The 18,803-nt window shown below is 41.7% G+C and overlaps 22 non-coding genes across 22 annotated transcripts; all 22 read left to right on the forward strand.

The window, feature by feature from the left end:
- The first annotated feature begins 974 nt into the window (after positions 1 to 974).
- Positions 975 to 1,056, forward strand: trnal-aag (transfer RNA leucine (anticodon AAG)). Its single transcript has one exon. It is a non-coding gene; the product is annotated as a tRNA-Leu (tRNA).
- Positions 1,057 to 1,501: 445 nt separating this feature from the next.
- trnal-uag (transfer RNA leucine (anticodon UAG)) lies at positions 1,502 to 1,583 on the forward strand. Its single transcript has one exon. It is a non-coding gene; the product is annotated as a tRNA-Leu (tRNA).
- A 977-nt stretch (positions 1,584 to 2,560) lies between these two features.
- Positions 2,561 to 2,642, forward strand: trnal-aag (transfer RNA leucine (anticodon AAG)). Its single transcript has one exon. It is a non-coding gene; the product is annotated as a tRNA-Leu (tRNA).
- A 448-nt stretch (positions 2,643 to 3,090) lies between these two features.
- Positions 3,091 to 3,172, forward strand: trnal-uag (transfer RNA leucine (anticodon UAG)). Its single transcript has one exon. It is a non-coding gene; the product is annotated as a tRNA-Leu (tRNA).
- A 723-nt stretch (positions 3,173 to 3,895) lies between these two features.
- On the forward strand, positions 3,896 to 3,967 carry trnam-cau (transfer RNA methionine (anticodon CAU)). Its single transcript has one exon. It is a non-coding gene; the product is annotated as a tRNA-Met (tRNA).
- A 182-nt stretch (positions 3,968 to 4,149) lies between these two features.
- Positions 4,150 to 4,231, forward strand: trnal-aag (transfer RNA leucine (anticodon AAG)). The gene has a single exon. It is a non-coding gene; the product is annotated as a tRNA-Leu (tRNA).
- Positions 4,232 to 4,676: 445 nt separating this feature from the next.
- trnal-uag (transfer RNA leucine (anticodon UAG)) lies at positions 4,677 to 4,758 on the forward strand. The gene has a single exon. It is a non-coding gene; the product is annotated as a tRNA-Leu (tRNA).
- Positions 4,759 to 5,735: 977 nt separating this feature from the next.
- trnal-aag (transfer RNA leucine (anticodon AAG)) lies at positions 5,736 to 5,817 on the forward strand. Its single transcript has one exon. It is a non-coding gene; the product is annotated as a tRNA-Leu (tRNA).
- Positions 5,818 to 6,262: 445 nt separating this feature from the next.
- trnal-uag (transfer RNA leucine (anticodon UAG)) lies at positions 6,263 to 6,344 on the forward strand. Its single transcript has one exon. It is a non-coding gene; the product is annotated as a tRNA-Leu (tRNA).
- Positions 6,345 to 7,321: 977 nt separating this feature from the next.
- trnal-aag (transfer RNA leucine (anticodon AAG)) lies at positions 7,322 to 7,403 on the forward strand. The gene has a single exon. It is a non-coding gene; the product is annotated as a tRNA-Leu (tRNA).
- Positions 7,404 to 8,901: 1,498 nt separating this feature from the next.
- On the forward strand, positions 8,902 to 8,983 carry trnal-aag (transfer RNA leucine (anticodon AAG)). Its single transcript has one exon. It is a non-coding gene; the product is annotated as a tRNA-Leu (tRNA).
- Positions 8,984 to 9,428: 445 nt separating this feature from the next.
- Positions 9,429 to 9,510, forward strand: trnal-uag (transfer RNA leucine (anticodon UAG)). The gene has a single exon. It is a non-coding gene; the product is annotated as a tRNA-Leu (tRNA).
- A 977-nt stretch (positions 9,511 to 10,487) lies between these two features.
- Positions 10,488 to 10,569, forward strand: trnal-aag (transfer RNA leucine (anticodon AAG)). Its single transcript has one exon. It is a non-coding gene; the product is annotated as a tRNA-Leu (tRNA).
- A 1,504-nt stretch (positions 10,570 to 12,073) lies between these two features.
- Positions 12,074 to 12,155, forward strand: trnal-aag (transfer RNA leucine (anticodon AAG)). Its single transcript has one exon. It is a non-coding gene; the product is annotated as a tRNA-Leu (tRNA).
- Positions 12,156 to 12,600: 445 nt separating this feature from the next.
- trnal-uag (transfer RNA leucine (anticodon UAG)) lies at positions 12,601 to 12,682 on the forward strand. Its single transcript has one exon. It is a non-coding gene; the product is annotated as a tRNA-Leu (tRNA).
- A 977-nt stretch (positions 12,683 to 13,659) lies between these two features.
- On the forward strand, positions 13,660 to 13,741 carry trnal-aag (transfer RNA leucine (anticodon AAG)). Its single transcript has one exon. It is a non-coding gene; the product is annotated as a tRNA-Leu (tRNA).
- A 445-nt stretch (positions 13,742 to 14,186) lies between these two features.
- trnal-uag (transfer RNA leucine (anticodon UAG)) lies at positions 14,187 to 14,268 on the forward strand. The gene has a single exon. It is a non-coding gene; the product is annotated as a tRNA-Leu (tRNA).
- Positions 14,269 to 15,245: 977 nt separating this feature from the next.
- trnal-aag (transfer RNA leucine (anticodon AAG)) lies at positions 15,246 to 15,327 on the forward strand. The gene has a single exon. It is a non-coding gene; the product is annotated as a tRNA-Leu (tRNA).
- A 445-nt stretch (positions 15,328 to 15,772) lies between these two features.
- Positions 15,773 to 15,854, forward strand: trnal-uag (transfer RNA leucine (anticodon UAG)). Its single transcript has one exon. It is a non-coding gene; the product is annotated as a tRNA-Leu (tRNA).
- Positions 15,855 to 16,830: 976 nt separating this feature from the next.
- trnal-aag (transfer RNA leucine (anticodon AAG)) lies at positions 16,831 to 16,912 on the forward strand. Its single transcript has one exon. It is a non-coding gene; the product is annotated as a tRNA-Leu (tRNA).
- A 445-nt stretch (positions 16,913 to 17,357) lies between these two features.
- trnal-uag (transfer RNA leucine (anticodon UAG)) lies at positions 17,358 to 17,439 on the forward strand. The gene has a single exon. It is a non-coding gene; the product is annotated as a tRNA-Leu (tRNA).
- Positions 17,440 to 18,415: 976 nt separating this feature from the next.
- trnal-aag (transfer RNA leucine (anticodon AAG)) lies at positions 18,416 to 18,497 on the forward strand. The gene has a single exon. It is a non-coding gene; the product is annotated as a tRNA-Leu (tRNA).
- The last annotated feature ends 306 nt before the right edge of the window (positions 18,498 to 18,803 follow it).

Genomic DNA, 18,803 nt, shown 5'->3' on the forward strand with positions numbered 1-18,803 from the left:
TGGACTTTACTTTAAGATTATTGGAACACATGCATACACATGCTCACTGTTGTGTTTGTGCATCTTCACTTAGGTTAATGTGTGTACCCAGTAAGTTCTCATTGTAATTCCTTCACGGCGGAGTGGCTCAACACTTACTTCAATCCATACTCACATTGCCATGTTTTCAAATGCCTAAGCATTCATTCCCACAAGTGTATTCGTGAAATGTCTTGTAGACACTTTCAAGATTCTTGTTTGGAATTGGGGAAATCAATAGAAACAAGGTCGCTCCAGTCTCTAAGGAGGCGTGGGTTCAAATCCCACCACTGCCGTTCTTTCTGGACTTTACTTTAAGATTATTGGAACACATGCATACACATACTCACTGTTGTGTTTGTGCATCTTCACTTAAGTTAATGTGTGTACCCAGTAAGTTCTCATTGTAATACCTTCACGGCGGAGTGGCTCAACACTTACTTCAGTCCATACTCACATTGCCATGTTTTCAAATGCCTAAGCATTCATTCCCACAAGTGTATTTGTGAAATGTCTTGTGAACGCTTTTAAGATTCTTGTTTGGATTTGGGGAAATCACTAGAAACAAGGTCGCTGCAACATCCAAAATATGCATACTTTTGCAACCAGTTAGCTGCTGAAATATTGATTCCCTCTGATTCCCAAAGATTTCCACAACAATTAAAAGATATTTACAAGTCCCACTCTTTGAAAGAGAGAGCAGAGTGGCGCAGCGGAAGCGTGCTGGGCCCATAACCCAGATGTCGATGGATCGAAACCGTCCTCTGCTACTTGTAAAGACTTTAGATAGATAAGTCAAACTTCTCTATATTTTCAATCCATTCTTATATTGCAATGTTTTCAGTTGACTAAGCAGCCATTCCCCCAAGTGTCTGAAGGTAATGTTTTCACTCTTTAGTGCGGCAATGGACATCAAATATTCGTCCCAAGAAGCTGATGCAACTGTTTTATTTACGGGTAGTGTGGCCGAGTGGTCAAAGGCGCTGGATTAAGGCTCCAGTCTCTCAGGAGGCGTGGGTTCAAATCCCACCACTGCCATTGTCAATGAAAGGTCTCTGGTAAAATGAGAGATTTGATGATCTCACCTCATTCTGACTTGCGTTCATAGCCAATCTTGTGTGAATAAACAATGATCAGTAGCTTGTGTCACTCCATGCTGGCTTGACCCTTTCTGTTATACTCAAAATGCTATGTTTTTAGATAACTAATCTAAGATTACTAATCTAAGTGTTATACTTGAAACAGGCATCCGCAGGTCAATGGAAACCCTTGCTTAAGGTTACTGTCTTATTTGTCTCAGTTTGAAAACACTTGTCCAAGCGAGGGCAACTGTTAAATGTTGCTCCTGTGACTGATTGTTCTAAACTATTTAGTTAGCTTCTCCGATTGCTGTTTGGGTTACAATGAACATTGAAGGCTGACGACTTTGCTTAGAGTGTGTTCAGAACAACTGGGCGGAGCAGGAACACTTCTCTGAAGCCAAGGTAGTGTGGCCGAGTGGTCGAAGGCGCTGGATTTAGGCTCCAGTCTCTATGGAGGCGTGGGTTCAAATCCCACCACTGCCATTCTTTCTGGACTTTACTTTAAGATTATTGGAACACATGCATACACATGCTCACTGTTGTGTTTGTGCATCTTCACTTAGGTTAATGTGTGTACCCAGTAAGTTCTCATTGTAATTCCTTCACGGCGGAGTGGCTCAACACTTACTTCAATCCATACTCACATTGCCATGTTTTCAAATGCCTAAGCATTCATTCCCACAAGTGTATTCGTGAAATGTCTTGTAGACACTTTCAAGATTCTTGTTTGGAATTGGGGAAATCAATAGAAACAAGGTCGCTCCAGTCTCTAAGGAGGCGTGGGTTCAAATCCCACCACTGCCGTTCTTTCTGGACTTTACTTTAAGATTATTGGACCACATGCATACACATACTCACTGTTGTGTTTGTGCATCTTCACTTAAGTTAATGTGTGTACCCAGTAAGTTCTCATTGTAATACCTTCACGGCGGAGTGGCTCAACACTTACTTCAGTCCATACTCACATTGCCATGTTTTCAAATGCCTAAGCATTCATTCCCACAAGTGTATTTGTGAAATGTCTTGTGAACGCTTTTAAGATTCTTGTTTGGATTTGGGGAAATCACTAGAAACAAGGTTGCTGCAACATCCAAAATATGCATACTTTTGCAACCAGTTAGCTGCTGAAATATTGATTCCCTCTGATTCCCAAAGATTTCCACAACAACTAAAAGATATTTACAAGTCCCACTCTTTGAAAGAGAGAGCAGAGTGGCGCAGCGGAAGCGTGCTGGGCCCATAACCCAGATGTCGATGGATCGAAACCATCCTCTGCTAATTGTAAAGACTTTAGATAAGGCAAACTTCTCTATATTTTCAATCCATTCTTATATTGCAATGTTTTCAGTTGACTAAGCAGCCATTCCCCCAAGTGTCTGAAGGTAATGTTTTCACTCTTTAGTGCGGCAATGGACATCAAATATTCGTCCCAAGAAGCTGATGCAACTGCTTTATTTACAGGTAGTGTGGCCGAGTGGTCAAAGGCGCTGGATTAAGGCTCCAGTCTCTCAGGAGGCGTGGGTTCAAATCCCACCACTGCCATTGTCAATGGTAAAATGTCTCTGGTAAAATGAGAGATTTGATGATCTCACCTCATTCTGACTTGCGTTCATAGCCAATCTTGTGTGAATAAACAATGATCAGTAGCTTGTGTCACTCCATGCTGGCTTGACCCTTTCTGTTATACTCAAAATGCTATGTTTTTAGATAACTAATCTAAGATTACTAATCTAAGTGTTATACTTGAAACAGGCATCCGCAGGTCAATGGAAACCCTTGCTTAAGGTTACTGTCTTATTTGTCTCAGTTTGAAAACACTTGTCCAAGCGAGGGCAACTGTTAAATGTTGCTCCTGTGACTGATTGTTCTAAACTATTTAGTTAGCTTCTCCGATTGCTGTTTGGGTTACAATGAACATTGAAGGCTGACGACTTTGCTTAGAGTGTGTTCAGAACAACTGGGCGGAGCAGGAACACTTCTCTGAAGCCAAGGTAGTGTGGCCGAGTGGTCGAAGGCGCTGGGTTTAGGCTCCAGTCTCTATGGAGGCGTGGGTTCAAATCCCACCACTGCCATTCTTTCTGGACTTTACTTTAAGATTATTGGAACACATGCATACACATGCTCACTGTTGTGTTTGTGCATCTTCACTTAGGTTAATGTGTGTACCCAGTAAGTTCTCATTGTAATTCCTTCACGGCGGAGTGGCTCAACACTTACTTCAATCCATACTCACATTGCCATGTTTTCAAATGCCTAAGCATTCATTCCCACAAGTGTATTCGTGAAATGTCTTGTAGACACTTTCAAGGTTCTTGTTTGGAATTGGGGAAATCAATAGAAACAAGGTCGCTCCAGTCTCTAAGGAGGCGTGGGTTCAAATCCCACCACTGCCGTTCTTTCTGGACTTTACTTTAAGATTATTGGAACACATGCATACACATACTCACTGTTGTGTTTGTGCATCTTCACTTAAGTTAATGTGTGTACCCAGTAAGTTCTCATTGTAATACCTTCACGGCGGAGTGGCTCAACACTTACTTCAGTCCATACTCACATTGCCATGTTTTCAAATGCCTAAGCATTCATTCCCACAAGTGTATTTGTGAAATGTCTTGTGAACGCTTTTAAGATTCTTGTTTGGATTTGGGGAAATCACTAGAAACAAGGTTGCTGCAACATCCAAAATATGCATACTTTTGCAACCAGTTAGCTGCTGAAATATTGATTCCCTCTGATTCCCAAAGATTTCCACAACAACTAAAAGATATTTACAAGTCCCACTCTTTGAAAGAGAGAGCAGAGTGGCGCAGTGGAAGCGTGCTGGGCCCATAACCCAGATGTCGATGGATCGAAACCATCCTCTGCTAATTGTAAAGACTTTAGATAAGGCAAACTTCTCTATATTTTCAATCCATTCTTATATTGCAATGTTTTCAGTTGACTAAGCAGCCATTCCCCCAAGTGTCTGAAGGTAATGTTTTCACTCTTTAGTGCGGCAATGGACATCAAATATTCGTCCCAAGAAGCTGATGCAACTGTTTTATTTACGGGTAGTGTGGCCGAGTGGTCAAAGGCGCTGGATTAAGGCTCCAGTCTCTCAGGAGGCGTGGGTTCAAATCCCACCACTGCCATTGTCAGTGAAAGGTCTCTGGTAAAATGAGAGATTTGATGGTCTCACCTCATTCTGACTTGCGTTCATAGCTAATCTTGTGTGAATCAACAATGATCAGTAACTTGTGTCACTCCATGCTGGCTTGACCCTTTCTGTTATACTCAAAATGCTATGTTTTTAGATAACTAATCTAAGATTACTAATCTAAGTGTTATACTTGAAACAGGCATCCGCAAGTCAATGGAAACCCTTGCTTAAGGTTACTGTCTTATTTGTCTCAGTTTGAAAACACTTGTCCAAGCGAGGGCAACTGTTAAATGTTGCTCCTGTGACTGATTGTTCTAAACTATTTAGTTAGCTTCTCCGATTGCTGTTTGGGTTACAATGAACATTGAAGGCTGACGACTTTGCTTAGAGTGTGTTCAGAACAACTGGGCGGAGCAGGAACACTTCTCTGAAGCCAAGGTAGTGCGGCCGACTGGTCGAAGGCGCTGGATTTAGGCTCCAGTCTCTATGGAGGCGTGGGTTCAAATCCCACCACTGCCATTCTTTCTGGACTTTACTTTAAGATTATTGGAACACATGCATACACATGCTCACTGTTGTGTTTGTGCATCTTCACTTAAGTTAATGTGTGTACCCAGTAAGTTCTCATTGTAATTCCTTCACGGCGGAGTGGCTCAACACTTACTTCAATCCATACTCACATTGCCATGTTTTCAAATGCCTAAGCATTCATTCCCACAAGTGTATTCGTGAAATTTCTTGTAGACACTTTCAAGATTCTTGTTTGGAATTGGGGAAATCAATAGAAACAAGGTCGCTCCAGTCTCTAAGGAGGCGTGGGTTCTAATCCCACCACTGCCGTTCTTTCTGGACTTTACTTTAAGATTATTGGAACACATGCATACACATACTCACTGTTGTGTTTGTGCATCTTCACTTAAGTTAATGTGTGTACCCAGTAAGTTCTCATTGTAATACCTTCACGGCGGAGTGGCTCAACACTTACTTCAGTCCATACTCACATTGCCATGTTTTCAAATGCCTAAGCATTCATTCCCACAAGTGTATTTGTGAAATGTCTTGTGAACGCTTTTAAGATTCTTGTTTGGATTTGGGGAAATCACTAGAAACAAGGTTGCTGCAACATCCAAAATATGCATACTTTTGCAACCAGTTAGCTGCTGAAATATTGATTCCCTCTGATTCCCAAAGATTTCCACAACAACTAAAAGATATTTACAAGTCCCACTCTTTGAAAGAGAGAGCAGAGTGGTGCAGCGGAAGCGTGCTGGGCCCATAACCCAGATGTCGATGGATCGAAACCATCCTCTGCTAATTGTAAAGACTTTAGATAAGGCAAACTTCTCTATATTTTCAATCCATTCTTATATTGCAATGTTTTCAGTTGACTAAGCAGCCATTCCCCCAAGTGTCTGAAGGTAATGTTTTCACTCTTTAGTGCGGCAATGGACATCAAATATTCGTCCCAAGAAGCTGATGCAACTGCTTTATTTACAGGTAGTGTGGCCGAGTGGTCAAAGGCGCTGGATTAAGGCTCCAGTCTCTCAGGAGGCGTGGGTTCAAATCCCACCACTGCCATTGTCAATGAAAGGTCTCTGGTAAAATGAGAGATTTGATGGTCTCACCTCATTCTGACTTGCGTTCATAGCTAATCTTGTGTGAATCAACAATGATCAGTAACTTGTGTCACTCCATGCTGGCTTGACCCTTTCTGTTATACTCAAAATGCTATGTTTTTAGATAACTAATCTAAGATTACTAATCTAAGTGTTATACTTGAAACAGGCATCCGCAGGGCAATGGAAACCCTTGCTTAAGGTTACTGTCTTATTTGTCTCAGTTTGAAAACACTTGTCCAAGCGAGGGCAACTGTTAAATGTTGCTCCTGTGACTGATTGTTCTAAACTATTTAGTTAGCTTCTCCGATTGCTGTTTGGGTTACAATGAACATTGAAGGCTGACGACTTTGCTTAGAGTGTGTTCAGAACAACTGGGCGGAGCAGGAACACTTCTCTGAAGCCAAGGTAGTGTGGCCGAGTGGTCGAAGGCGCTGGATTTAGGCTCCAGTCTCTATGGAGGTGTGGGTTCAAACCCCACCACTGCCATTCTTTCTGGACTTTACTTTAAGATTATTGGAACACATGCATACACATGCTCACTGTTGTGTTTGTGCATCTTCACTTAAGTTAATGTGTGTACCCAGTAAGTTCTCATTGTAATTCCTTCACGGCGGAGTGGCTCAACACTTACTTCAATCCATACTCACATTGCCATGTTTTCAAATGCCTAAGCATTCATTCCCACAAGTGTATTCGTGAAATGTCTTGTAGACACTTTCAAGGTTCTTGTTTGGAATTGGGGAAATCAATAGAAACAAGGTCGCTCCAGTCTCTAAGGAGGCGTGGGTTCAAATCCCACCACTGCCATTCTTTCTGGACTTTACTTTAAGATTATTGGAACACATGCATACACATACTCACTGTTGTGTTTGTGCATCTTCACTTAAGTTAATGTGTGTACCCAGTAAGTTCTCATTGTAATACCTTCACGGCGGAGTGGCTCAACACTTACTTCAACCCATACTCACATTGCCATGTTTTTAAATGCCTAAACATTCATTCCCACAAGTGTATTCGTGAAATGTCTTGTGAACGCTTTTAAGATTCTTGTTTGGATTTGGGGAAATCACTAGAAACAAGGTCGCTGCAACATCCAAAATATGCATACTTTTGCAACCAGTTAGCTGCTGAAATATTGATTCCCTCTGATTCCCAAAGATTTCCACAACAACTAAAAGATATTTACAAGTCCCACTCTTTGAAAGAGAGAGCAGAGTGGCGCAGCGGAAGCGTGCTGGGCCCATAACCCAGATGTCGATGGATTGAAACCATCCTCTGCTAATTGTAAAGACTTTAGATAAGTCAAACTTCTCTATATTTTCAATCCATTCTTATATTGCAATGTTTTCAGTTGACTAAGCAGCCATTCCCCCAAGTGTCTGAAGGTAATGTTTTCACTCTTTAGTGCGGCAATGGACATCAAATATTCGTCCCAAGAAGCTGATGCAACTGTTTTATTTACGGGTAGTGTGGCCGAGTGGTCAAAGGCGCTGGATTAAGGCTCCAGTCTCTCAGGAGGCGTGGGTTCAAATCCCACCACTGCCATTGTCAATGAAAGGTCTCTGGTAAAATGAGAGATTTGATGATCTCACCTCATTCTGACTTGCGTTCATAGCCAATCTTGTGTGAATAAACAATGATCAGTAGCTTGTGTCACTCCATGCTGGCTTGACCCTTTCTGTTATAATCAAAATGCTATGTTTTTAGATAACTAATCTAAGATTACTAATCTAAGTGTTATACTTGAAACAGGCATCCGCAAGTCAATGGAAACCCTTGCTTAAGGTTACTGTCTTATTTGTCTCAGTTTGAAAACACTTGTCCAAGCGAGGGCAACTGTTAAATGTTGCTCCTGTGACTGATTGTTCTAAACTATTTAGTTAGCTTCTCCGATTGCTGTTTGGGTTACAATGAACATTGAAGGCTGACGAATTTGCTTAGAGTGTGTTCAGAACAACTGGGCGGAGCAGGAACACTTCTCTGAAGCCAAGGTAGTGCGGCCGACTGGTCGAAGGCGCTGGATTTAGGCTCCAGTCTCTATGGAGGCGTGTGTTCAAATCCCACCACTGCCATTCTTTCTGGACTTTACTTTAAGATTATTGGAACACATGCATACACATGCTCACTGTTGTGTTTGTGCATCTTCACTTAAGTTAATGTGTGTACCCAGTAAGTTCTCATTGTAATTCCTTCACGGCGGAGTGGCTCAACACTTACTTCAATCCATACTCACATTGCCATGTTTTCAAATGCCTAAGCATTCATTCCCACAAGTGTATTCGTGAAATGTCTTGTAGACACTTTCAAGGTTCTTGTTTGGAATTGGGGAAATCAATAGAAACAAGGTCGCTCCAGTCTCTAAGGAGGCGTGGGTTCAAATCCCGCCATTCTTTCTGGACTTTACTTTAAGATTATTGGAACACATGCATACACATACTCACTGTTGTGTTTGTGCATCTTCACTTAAGTTAATGTGTGTACCCAGTAAGTTCTCATTGTAATACCTTCACGGTGGAGTGGCTCAACACTTACTTCAACCCATACTCACATTGCCATGTTTTCAAATGCCTAAACATTCATTCCCACAAGTGTATTTGTGAAATGTCTTGTGAACGCTTTTAAGATTCTTGTTTGGATTTGGGGAAATCACTAGAAACAAGGTCGCTGCAACATCCAAAATATGCATACTTTTGCAACCAGTTAGCTGCTGAAATATTGATTCCCTCTGATTCCCAAAGATTTCCACAACAACTAAAAGATATTTACAAGTCCCACTCTTAGAAAGAGAGAGCAGAGTGGCGCAGCGGAAGCGTGCTGGGCCCATAACCCAGATGTCGATGGATCGAAACCATCCTCTGCTAATTGTAAAGACTTTAGATAAGTCAAACTTCTCTATATTTTCAATCCATTCTTATATTGCAATGTTTTCAGTTGACTAAGCAGCCATTCCCCCAAGTGTCTGAAGGTAATGTTTTCACTCTTTAGTGCGGCAATGGACATCAAATATTCGTCCCAAGAAGCTGATGCAACTGTTTTATTTACGGGTAGTGTGGCCGAGTGGTCAAAGGCGCTGGATTAAGGCTCCAGTCTCTCAGGAGGCGTGGGTTCAAATCCCACCACTGCCATTGTCAATGAAAGGTCTCTGGTAAAATGAGAGATTTGATGATCTCACCTCATTCTGACTTGCATTCATAGCCAATCTTGTGTGAATAAACAATGATCAGTAGCTTGTGTCACTCCATGCTGGCTTGACCCTTTCTGTTGTACTCAAAATGCTATGTTTTTAGATAACTAATCTAAGATTACTAATCTAAGTGTTATACTTGAAACAGGCATCCGCAAGTCAATGGAAACCCTTGCTTAAGGTTACTGTCTTATTTGTCTCAGTTTGAAAACACTTGTCCAAGCGAGGGCAACTGTTAAATGTTGCTCCTGTGACTGATTGTTCTAAACTATTTAGTTAGCTTCTCCGATTGCTGTTTGGGTTACAATGAACATTGAAGGCTGACGACTTTGCTTAGAGTGTGTTCAGAACAACTGGGCGGAGCAGGAACACTTCTCTGAAGCCAAGGTAGTGTGGCCGAGTGGTCGAAGGCGCTGGATTTAGGCTCCAGTCTCTATGGAGGCGTGGGTTCAAATCCCACCACTGCCATTCTTTCTGGACTTTACTTTAAGATTATTGGAACACATGCATACACATGCTCACTGTTGTGTTTGTGCATCTTCACTTAGGTTAATGTTTGTACCCAGTAAGTTCTCATTGTAATTCCTTCACGGCGGAGTGGCTCAACACTTACTTCAATCCATACTCACATTGCCATGTTTTCAAATGCCTAAGCATTCATTCCCACAAGTGTATTCGTGAAATGTCTTGTAGACACTTTCAAGATTCTTGTTTGGAATTGGGGAAATCAATAGAAACAAGGTCGCTCCAGTCTCTAAGGAGGCGTGGGTTCAAATCCCACCACTGCCGTTCTTTCTGGACTTTACTTTAAGATTATTGGAACACATGCATACACATACTCACTGTTGTGTTTGTGCATCTTCACTTAAGTTAATGTGTGTACCCAGTAAGTTCTCATTGTAATACCTTCACGGCGGAGTGGCTCAACACTTACTTCAGTCCATACTCACATTGCCATGTTTTCAAATGCCTAAGCATTCATTCCCACAAGTGTATTTGTGAAATGTCTTGTGAACGCTTTTAAGATTCTTGTTTGGATTTGGGGAAATCACTAGAAACAAGGTTGCTGCAACATCCAAAATATGCATACTTTTGCAACCAGTTAGCTGCTGAAATATTGATTCCCTCTGATTCCCAAAGATTTCCACAACAACTAAAAGATATTTACAAGTCCCACTCTTTGAAAGAGAGAGCAGAGTGGCGCAGCGGAAGCGTGCTGGGCCCATAACCCAGATGTCGATGGATCGAAACCATCCTCTGCTAATTGTAAAGACTTTAGATAAGGCAAACTTCTCTATATTTTCAATCCATTCTTATATTGCAATGTTTTCAGTTGACTAAGCAGCCATTCCCCCAAGTGTCTGAAGGTAATGTTTTCACTCTTTAGTGCGGCAATGGACATCAAATATTCGTCCCAAGAAGCTGATGCAACTGTTTTATTTACGGGTAGTGTGGCCGAGTGGTCAAAGGCGCTGGATTAAGGCTCCAGTCTCTCAGGAGGCGTGGGTTCAAATCCAACCACTGCCATTGTCAGTGAAAGGTCTCTGGTAAAATGAGAGATTTGATGGTCTCACCTCATTCTGACTTGCGTTCATAGCTAATCTTGTGTGAATCAACAATGATCAGTAACTTGTGTCACTCCATGCTGGCTTGACCCTTTCTGTTATAATCAAAATGCTATGTTTTTAGATAACTAATCTAAGATTACTAATCTAAGTGTTATACTTGAAACAGGCATCCGCAAGTCAATGGAAACCCTTGCTTAAGGTTACTGTCTTATTTGTCTCAGTTTGAAAACACTTGTCCAAGCGAGGGCAACTGTTAAATGTTGCTCCTGTGACTGATTGTTCTAAACTATTTAGTTAGCTTCTCCGATTGCTGTTTGGGTTACAATGAACATTGAAGGCTGACGAATTTGCTTAGAGTGTGTTCAGAACAACTGGGCGGAGCAGGAACACTTCTCTGAAGCCAAGGTAGTGCGGCCGACTGGTCGAAGGCGCTGGATTTAGGCTCCAGTCTCTATGGAGGCGTGTGTTCAAATCCCACCACTGCCATTCTTTCTGGACTTTACTTTAAGATTATTGGAACACATGCATACACATGCTCACTGTTGTGTTTGTGCATCTTCACTTAAGTTAATGTGTGTACCCAGTAAGTTCTCATTGTAATTCCTTCACGGCGGAGTGGCTCAACACTTACTTCAATCCATACTCACATTGCCATGTTTTCAAATGCCTAAGCATTCATTCCCACAAGTGTATTCGTGAAATGTCTTGTAGACACTTTCAAGGTTCTTGTTTGGAATTGGGGAAATCAATAGAAACAAGGTCGCTCCAGTCTCTAAGGAGGCGTGGGTTCAAATCCCACCACTGCCATTCTTTCTGGACTTTACTTTAAGATTATTGGAACACATGCATACACATACTCACTGTTGTGTTTGTGCATCTTCACTTAAGTTAATGTGTGTACCCAGTAAGTTCTCATTGTAATACCTTCACGGTGGAGTGGCTCAACACTTACTTCAACCCATACTCACATTGCCATGTTTTCAAATGCCTAAACATTCATTCCCACAAGTGTATTTGTGAAATGTCTTGTGAACGCTTTTAAGATTCTTGTTTGGATTTGGGGAAATCACTAGAAACAAGGTCGCTGCAACATCCAAAATATGCATACTTTTGCAACCAGTTAGCTGCTGAAATATTGATTCCCTCTGATTCCCAAAGATTTCCACAACAACTAAAAGATATTTACAAGTCCCACTCTTTGAAAGAGAGAGCAGAGTGGCGCAGCGGAAGCGTGCTGGGCCCATAACCCAGATGTCGATGGATCGAAACCATCCTCTGCTAATTGTAAAGACTTTAGATAAGTCAAACTTCTCTATATTTTCAATCCATTCTTATATTGCAATGTTTTCAGTTGACTAAGCAGCCATTCCCCCAAGTGTCTGAAGGTAATGTTTTCACTCTTTAGTGCGGCAATGGACATCAAATATTCGTCCCAAGAAGCTGATGCAACTGTTTTATTTACGGGTAGTGTGGCCGAGTGGTCAAAGGCGCTGGATTAAGGCTCCAGTCTCTCAGGAGGCGTGGGTTCAAATCCCACCACTGCCATTGTCAATGAAAGGTCTCTGGTAAAATGAGAGATTTGATGATCTCACCTCATTCTGACTTGCATTCATAGCCAATCTTGTGTGAATAAACAATGATCAGTAGCTTGTGTCGCTCCATGCTGGCTTGACCCTTTCTGTTATACTCAAAATGCTATGTTTTTAGATAACTAATCTAAGATTACTAATCTAAGTGTTATACTTGAAACAGGCATCCGCAGGTCAATGGAAACCCTTGCTTAAGGTTACTGTCTTATTTGTCTCAGTTTGAAAACACTTGTCCAAGCGAGGGCAACTGTTAAATGTTGCTCCTGTGACTGATTGTTCTAAACTATTTAGTTAGCTTCTCCGATTGCTGTTTGGGTTACAATGAACATTGAAGGCTGACGACTTTGCTTAGAGTGTGTTCAGAACAACTGGGCGGAGCAGGAACACTTCTCTGAAGCCAAGGTAGTGTGGCCGAGTGGTCGAAGGCGCTGGATTTAGGCTCCAGTCTCTATGGAGGCGTGGGTTCAAATCCCACCACTGCCATTCTTTCTGGACTTTACTTTAAGATTATTGGAACACATGCATACACATGCTCACTGTTGTGTTTGTGCATCTTCACTTAGGTTAATGTGTGTACCCAGTAAGTTCTCATTGTAATTCCTTCACGGCGGAGTGGCTCAACACTTACTTCAATCCATACTCACATTGCCATGTTTTCAAATGCCTAAGCATTCATTCCCACAAGTGTATTCGTGAAATGTCTTGTAGACACTTTCAAGATTCTTGTTTGGAATTGGGGAAATCAATAGAAACAAGGTCGCTCCAGTCTCTAAGGAGGCGTGGGTTCAAATCCCACCACTGCCGTTCTTTCTGGACTTTACTTTAAGATTATTGGAACACATGCATACACATACTCACTGTTGTGTTTGTGCATCTTCACTTAAGTTAATGTGTGTACCCAGTAAGTTCTCATTGTAATACCTTCACGGCGGAGTGGCTCAACACTTACTTCAGTCCATACTCACATTGCCATGTTTTCAAATGCCTAAGCATTCATTCCCACAAGTGTATTTGTGAAATGTCTTGAGAACGCTTTTAAGATTCTTGTTTGGATTTGGGGAAATCACTAGAAACAAGGTCGCTGCAACATCCAAAATATGCATACTTTTGCAACCAGTTAGCTGCTGAAATATTGATTCCCTCTGATTCCCAAAGATTTCCACAACAATTAAAAGATATTTACAAGTCCCACTCTTTGAAAGAGAGAGCAGAGTGGCGCAGCGGAAGCGTGCTGGGCCCATAACCCAGATGTCGATGGATCGAAACCATCCTCTGCTACTTGTAAAGACTTTAGATAAGTCAAACTTCTCTATATTTTCAATCCATTCTTATATTGCAATGTTTTCAGTTGACTAAGCAGCCATTCCCCCAAGTGTCTGAAGGTAATGTTTTCACTCTTTAGTGCGGCAATGGACATGAAATATTCGTCCCAAGAAGCTGATGCAACTGTTTTATTTACGGGTAGTGTGGCCGAGTGGTCAAAGGCGCTGGATTAAGGCTCCAGTCTCTCAGGAGGCGTGGGTTCAAATCCCACCACTGCCATTGTCAATGAAAGGTCTCTGGTAAAATGAGAGATTTGATGGTCTCACCTCATTCTGACTTGCGTTCATAGCTAATCTTGTGTGAATCAACAATGATCAGTAATTTGTGTCACTCTATGCTGGCTTGACCCTTTCTGTTATACTCAAAATGCTATGCTTTTAGATAACTAATCTAAGATTACTAATCTAAGTGTTATACTTGAAACAGGCATCCGCAGGTCAATGGAAACCCTTGCTTAAGGTTATTGTCTTATTTGTCTCAGTTTGAAAACACTTGTCCAAGCGAGGGCAACTGTTAAATGTTGCTCCTGTGACTGATTGTTCTAAACTATTTAGTTAGCTTCTCCGATTGCTGTTTGGGTTACAATGAACATTGAAGGCTGACGACTTTGCTTAGAGTGTGTTCAGAACAACTGGGCGGAGCAGGAACACTTCTCTGAAGCCAAGGTAGTGTGGCCGAGTGGTCGAAGGCGCTGGATTTAGGCTCCAGTCTCTATGGAGGCGTGGGTTCAAATCCCACCACTGCCATTCTTTCTGGACTTTACTTTAAGATTATTGGAACACATGCATACACATGCTCACTGTTGTGTTTGTGCATCTTCACTTAGGTTAATGTGTGTACCCAGTAAGTTCTCATTGTAATTCCTTCACGGCGGAGTGGCTCAACACTTACTTCAATCCATACTCACATTGCCATGTTTTCAAATGCCTAAGCATTCATTCCCACAAGTGTATTCGTGAAATGTCTTGTAGACACTTTCAAGATTCTTGTTTGGAATTGGGGAAATCAATAGAAACAAGGTCGCTCCAGTCTCTAAGGAGGCGTGGGTTCAAATCCCACCACTGCCGTTCTTTCTGGACTTTACTTTAAGATTATTGGAACACATGCATACACATACTCACTGTTGTGTTTGTGCATCTTCACTTAAGTTAATGTGTGTACCCAGTAAGTTCTCATTGTAATACCTTCACGGCGGAGTGGCTCAACACTTACTTCAGTCCATACTCACATTGCCATGTTTTCAAATGCCTAAGCATTCATTCCCACAAGTGTATTTGTGAAATGTCTTGTGAACGCTTTTAAGATTCTTGTTTGGATTTGGGGAAATCACTAGAAACAAGGTTGCTGCAACATCCAAAATATGCATACTTTTGCAACCAGTTAGCTGCTGAAATATTGATTCCCTCTGATTCCCAAAGATTTCCACAACAACTAAAAGATATTTACAAGTCCCACTCTTTGAAAGAGAGAGCAGAGTGGCGCAGCGGAAGCGTGCTGGGCCCATAACCCAGATGTCGATGGATCGAAACCGTCCTCTGCTACTTGTAAAGACTTTAGATAAGTCAAACTTCTCTATATTTTCAATCCATTCTTATATTGCAATGTTTTCAGTTGACTAAGCAGCCATTCCCCCAAGTGTCTGAAGGTAATGTTTTCACTCTTTAGTGCGGCAATGGACATCAAATATTCGTCCCAAGAAGCTGATGCAACTGTTTTATTTACGGGTAGTGTGGCCGAGTGGTCAAAGGCGCTGGATTAAGGCTCCAGTCTCTCAGGAGGCGTGGGTTCAAATCCCACCACTGCCATTGTCAATGAAAGGTCTCTGGTAAAATGAGAGATTTGATGGTCTCACCTCATTCTGACTTGCATTCATAGCTAATCTTGTGTGAATCAACAATGATCAGTAATTTGTGTCACTCCATGCTGGCTTGACCCTTTCTGTTATACTCAAAATGCTATGTTTTTAGATAACTAATCTAAGATTACTAATCTAAGTGTTATACTTGAAACAGGCATCCGCAGGTCAATGGAAACCCTTGCTTAAGGTTATTGTCTTATTTGTCTCAGTTTGAAAACACTTGTCCAAGCGAGGGCAACTGTTAAATGTTGCTCCTGTGACTGATTGTTCTAAACTATTTAGTTAGCTTCTCCGATTGCTGTTTGGGTTACAATGAACATTGAAGGCTGACGAATTTGCTTAGAGTGTGTTCAGAACAACTGGGCGGAGCAGGAACACTTCTCTGAAGCCAAGGTAGTGCGGCCGACTGGTCGAAGGCGCTGGATTTAGGCTCCAGTCTCTATGGAGGCGTGGGTTCAAATCCCACCACTGCCATTCTTTCTGGACTTTACTTTAAGATTATTGGAACACATGCATACACATGCTCACTGTTGTGTTTGTGCATCTTCACTTAAGTTAATGTGTGTACCCAGTAAGTTCTCATTGTAATTCCTTCACGGCGAGTGGCTCAACACTTACTTCAATCCATACTCACATTGCCATGTTTTCAAATGCCTAAGCATTCATTCCCACAAGTGTATTCGTGAAATGTCTTGTAGACACTTTCAAGATTCTTGTTTGGAATTGGGGAAATCAATAGAAACAAGGTCGCTCCAGTCTCTAAGGAGGCGTGGGTTCTAATCCCACCACTGCCGTTCTTTCTGGACTTTACTTTAAGATTATTGGAACACATGCATACACATACTCACTGTTGTGTTTGTGCATCTTCACTTAAGTTAATGTGTGTACCCAGTAAGTTCTCATTGTAATACCTTCACGGTGGAGTGGCTCAACACTTACTTCAGTCCATACTCACATTGCCATGTTTTCAAATGCCTAAGCATTCATTCCCACAAGTGTATTTGTGAAATGTCTTGTGAACGCTTTTAAGATTCTTGTTTGGATTTGGGGAAATCACTAGAAACAAGGTCGCTGCAACATCCAAAATATGCATACTTTTGCAACCAGTTAGCTGCTGAAATATTGATTCCCTCTGATTCCCAAAGATTTCCACAACAACTAAAAGATATTTACAAGTCCCACTCTTTGAAAGAGAGAGCAGAGTGGCGCAGCGGAAGCGTGCTGGGCCCATAACCCAGATGTCGATGGATCGAAACCATCCTCTGCTACTTGTAAAGACTTTAGATAAGTCAAACTTCTCTATATTTTCAATCCATTCTTATATTGCAATGTTTTCAGTTGACTAAGCAGCCATTCCCCCAAGTGTCTGAAGGTAATGTTTTCACTCTTTAGTGCGGCAATGGACATCAAATATTCGTCCCAAGAAGCTGATGCAACTGTTTTATTTACGGGTAGTGTGGCCGAGTGGTCAAAGGCGCTGGATTAAGGCTCCAGTCTCTCAGGAGGCGTGGGTTCAAATCCCACCACTGCCATTGTCAATGAAAGGTCTCTGGTAAAATGAGAGATTTGATGGTCTCACCTCATTCTGACTTGCATTCATAGCTAATCTTGTGTGAATCAACAATGATCAGTAATTTGTGTCACTCCATGCTGGCTTGACCCTTTCTGTTATACTCAAAATGCTATGTTTTTAGATAACTAATCTAAGATTACTAATCTAAGTGTTATACTTGAAACAGGCATCCGCAGGTCAATGGAAACCCTTGCTTAAGGTTATTGTCTTATTTGTCTCAGTTTGAAAACACTTGTCCAAGCGAGGGCAACTGTTAAATGTTGCTCCTGTGACTGATTGTTCTAAACTATTTAGTTAGCTTCTCCGATTGCTGTTTGGGTTACAATGAACATTGAAGGCTGACGAATTTGCTTAGAGTGTGTTCAGAACAACTGGGCGGAGCAGGAACACTTCTCTGAAGCCAAGGTAGTGCGGCCGACTGGTCGAAGGCGCTGGATTTAGGCTCCAGTCTCTATGGAGGCGTGGGTTCAAATCCCACCACTGCCATTCTTTCTGGACTTTACTTTAAGATTATTGGAACACATGCATACACATGCTCACTGTTGTGTTTGTGCATCTTCACTTAAGTTAATGTGTGTACCCAGTAAGTTCTCATTGTAATTCCTTCACGGCGAGTGGCTCAACACTTACTTCAATCCATACTCACATTGCCATGTTTTCAAATGCCTAAGCATTCATTCCCACAAGTGTATTCGTGAAATGTCTTGTAGACACTTTCAAGATTCTTGTTTGGAATTGGGGAAATCAATAGAAACAAGGTCGCTCCAGTCTCTAAGGAGGCGTGGGTTCTAATCCCACCACTGCCGTTCTTTCTGGACTTTACTTTAAGATTATTGGAACACATGCATACACATACTCACTGTTGTGTTTGTGCATCTTCACTTAAGTTAATGTGTGTACCCAGTAAGTTCTCATTGTAATACCTTCACGGTGGAGTGGCTCAACACTTACTTCAGTCCATACTCACATTGCCATGTTTTCAAATGCCTAAGCATTCATTCCCACAAGTGTATTTGTGAAATGTCTTGTGAACGCTTTTAAGATTCTTGTTTGGATTTGGGGAAATCACTAGAAACAAGGTCGCTGCAACATCCAAAATATGCATACTTTTGCAACCAGTTAGCTGCTGAAATATTGATTCCCTCTGATTCCCAAAGATTTCCACAACAACTAAAAGATATTTACAAGTCCCACTCTTTGAAAGAGAGAGCAGAGTGGCGCAGCGGAAGCGTGCTGGGCCCATAACCCAGATGTCGATGGATCGAAACCATCCTCTGCTAATTGTAAAGACTTTAGATAAGGCAAACTTCTCTATATTTTCAATCCATTCTTATATTGCAATGTTTTCAGTTGACTAAGCAGCCATTCCCCCAAGTGTCTGAAGGTAATGTTTTCACTCTTTAGTGCGGCAATGGACATCAAATATTCGTCCCAAGAAGCTGATGCAACTGTTTTATTTACGGGTAGTGTGGCCGAGTGGTCAAAGGCGCTGGATTAAGGCTCCAGTCTCTCAGGAGGCGTGGGTTCAAATCCCACCACTGCCATTGTCAATGAAAGGTCTCTGGTAATGAGAGATTTGATGGTCTTACTTCCTTTTCACTGAGTTAACTGGAAGGACTTTGATGAATGATGCATGGTGTATGTGAGTCAGCAAATGCTTTGTATACTTTTTCAAACAGTGTGTCAAATGTCCGGTCGATCACCTAAACAATGTTTCCCCACTGTACCTGTTCATTCCTCGGAACAAATTCACTCATCTATAGCAAATGTTTAAAAGAGGAAAACTTTCAACTTGAAGCTATAAACAAAGCAATTTGTAAGAACAAAACTTTATTTTGACAACAAACTCA

This window comes from Cebidichthys violaceus, unplaced genomic scaffold (genome assembly GCF_023349555.1).
Source record: "Cebidichthys violaceus isolate CVI_PGR_0920_01 unplaced genomic scaffold, fCebVio1.0.p SCAF_2, whole genome shotgun sequence".
NCBI classification, from domain to species: Eukaryota; Metazoa; Chordata; class Actinopteri; order Perciformes; family Stichaeidae; genus Cebidichthys; species Cebidichthys violaceus.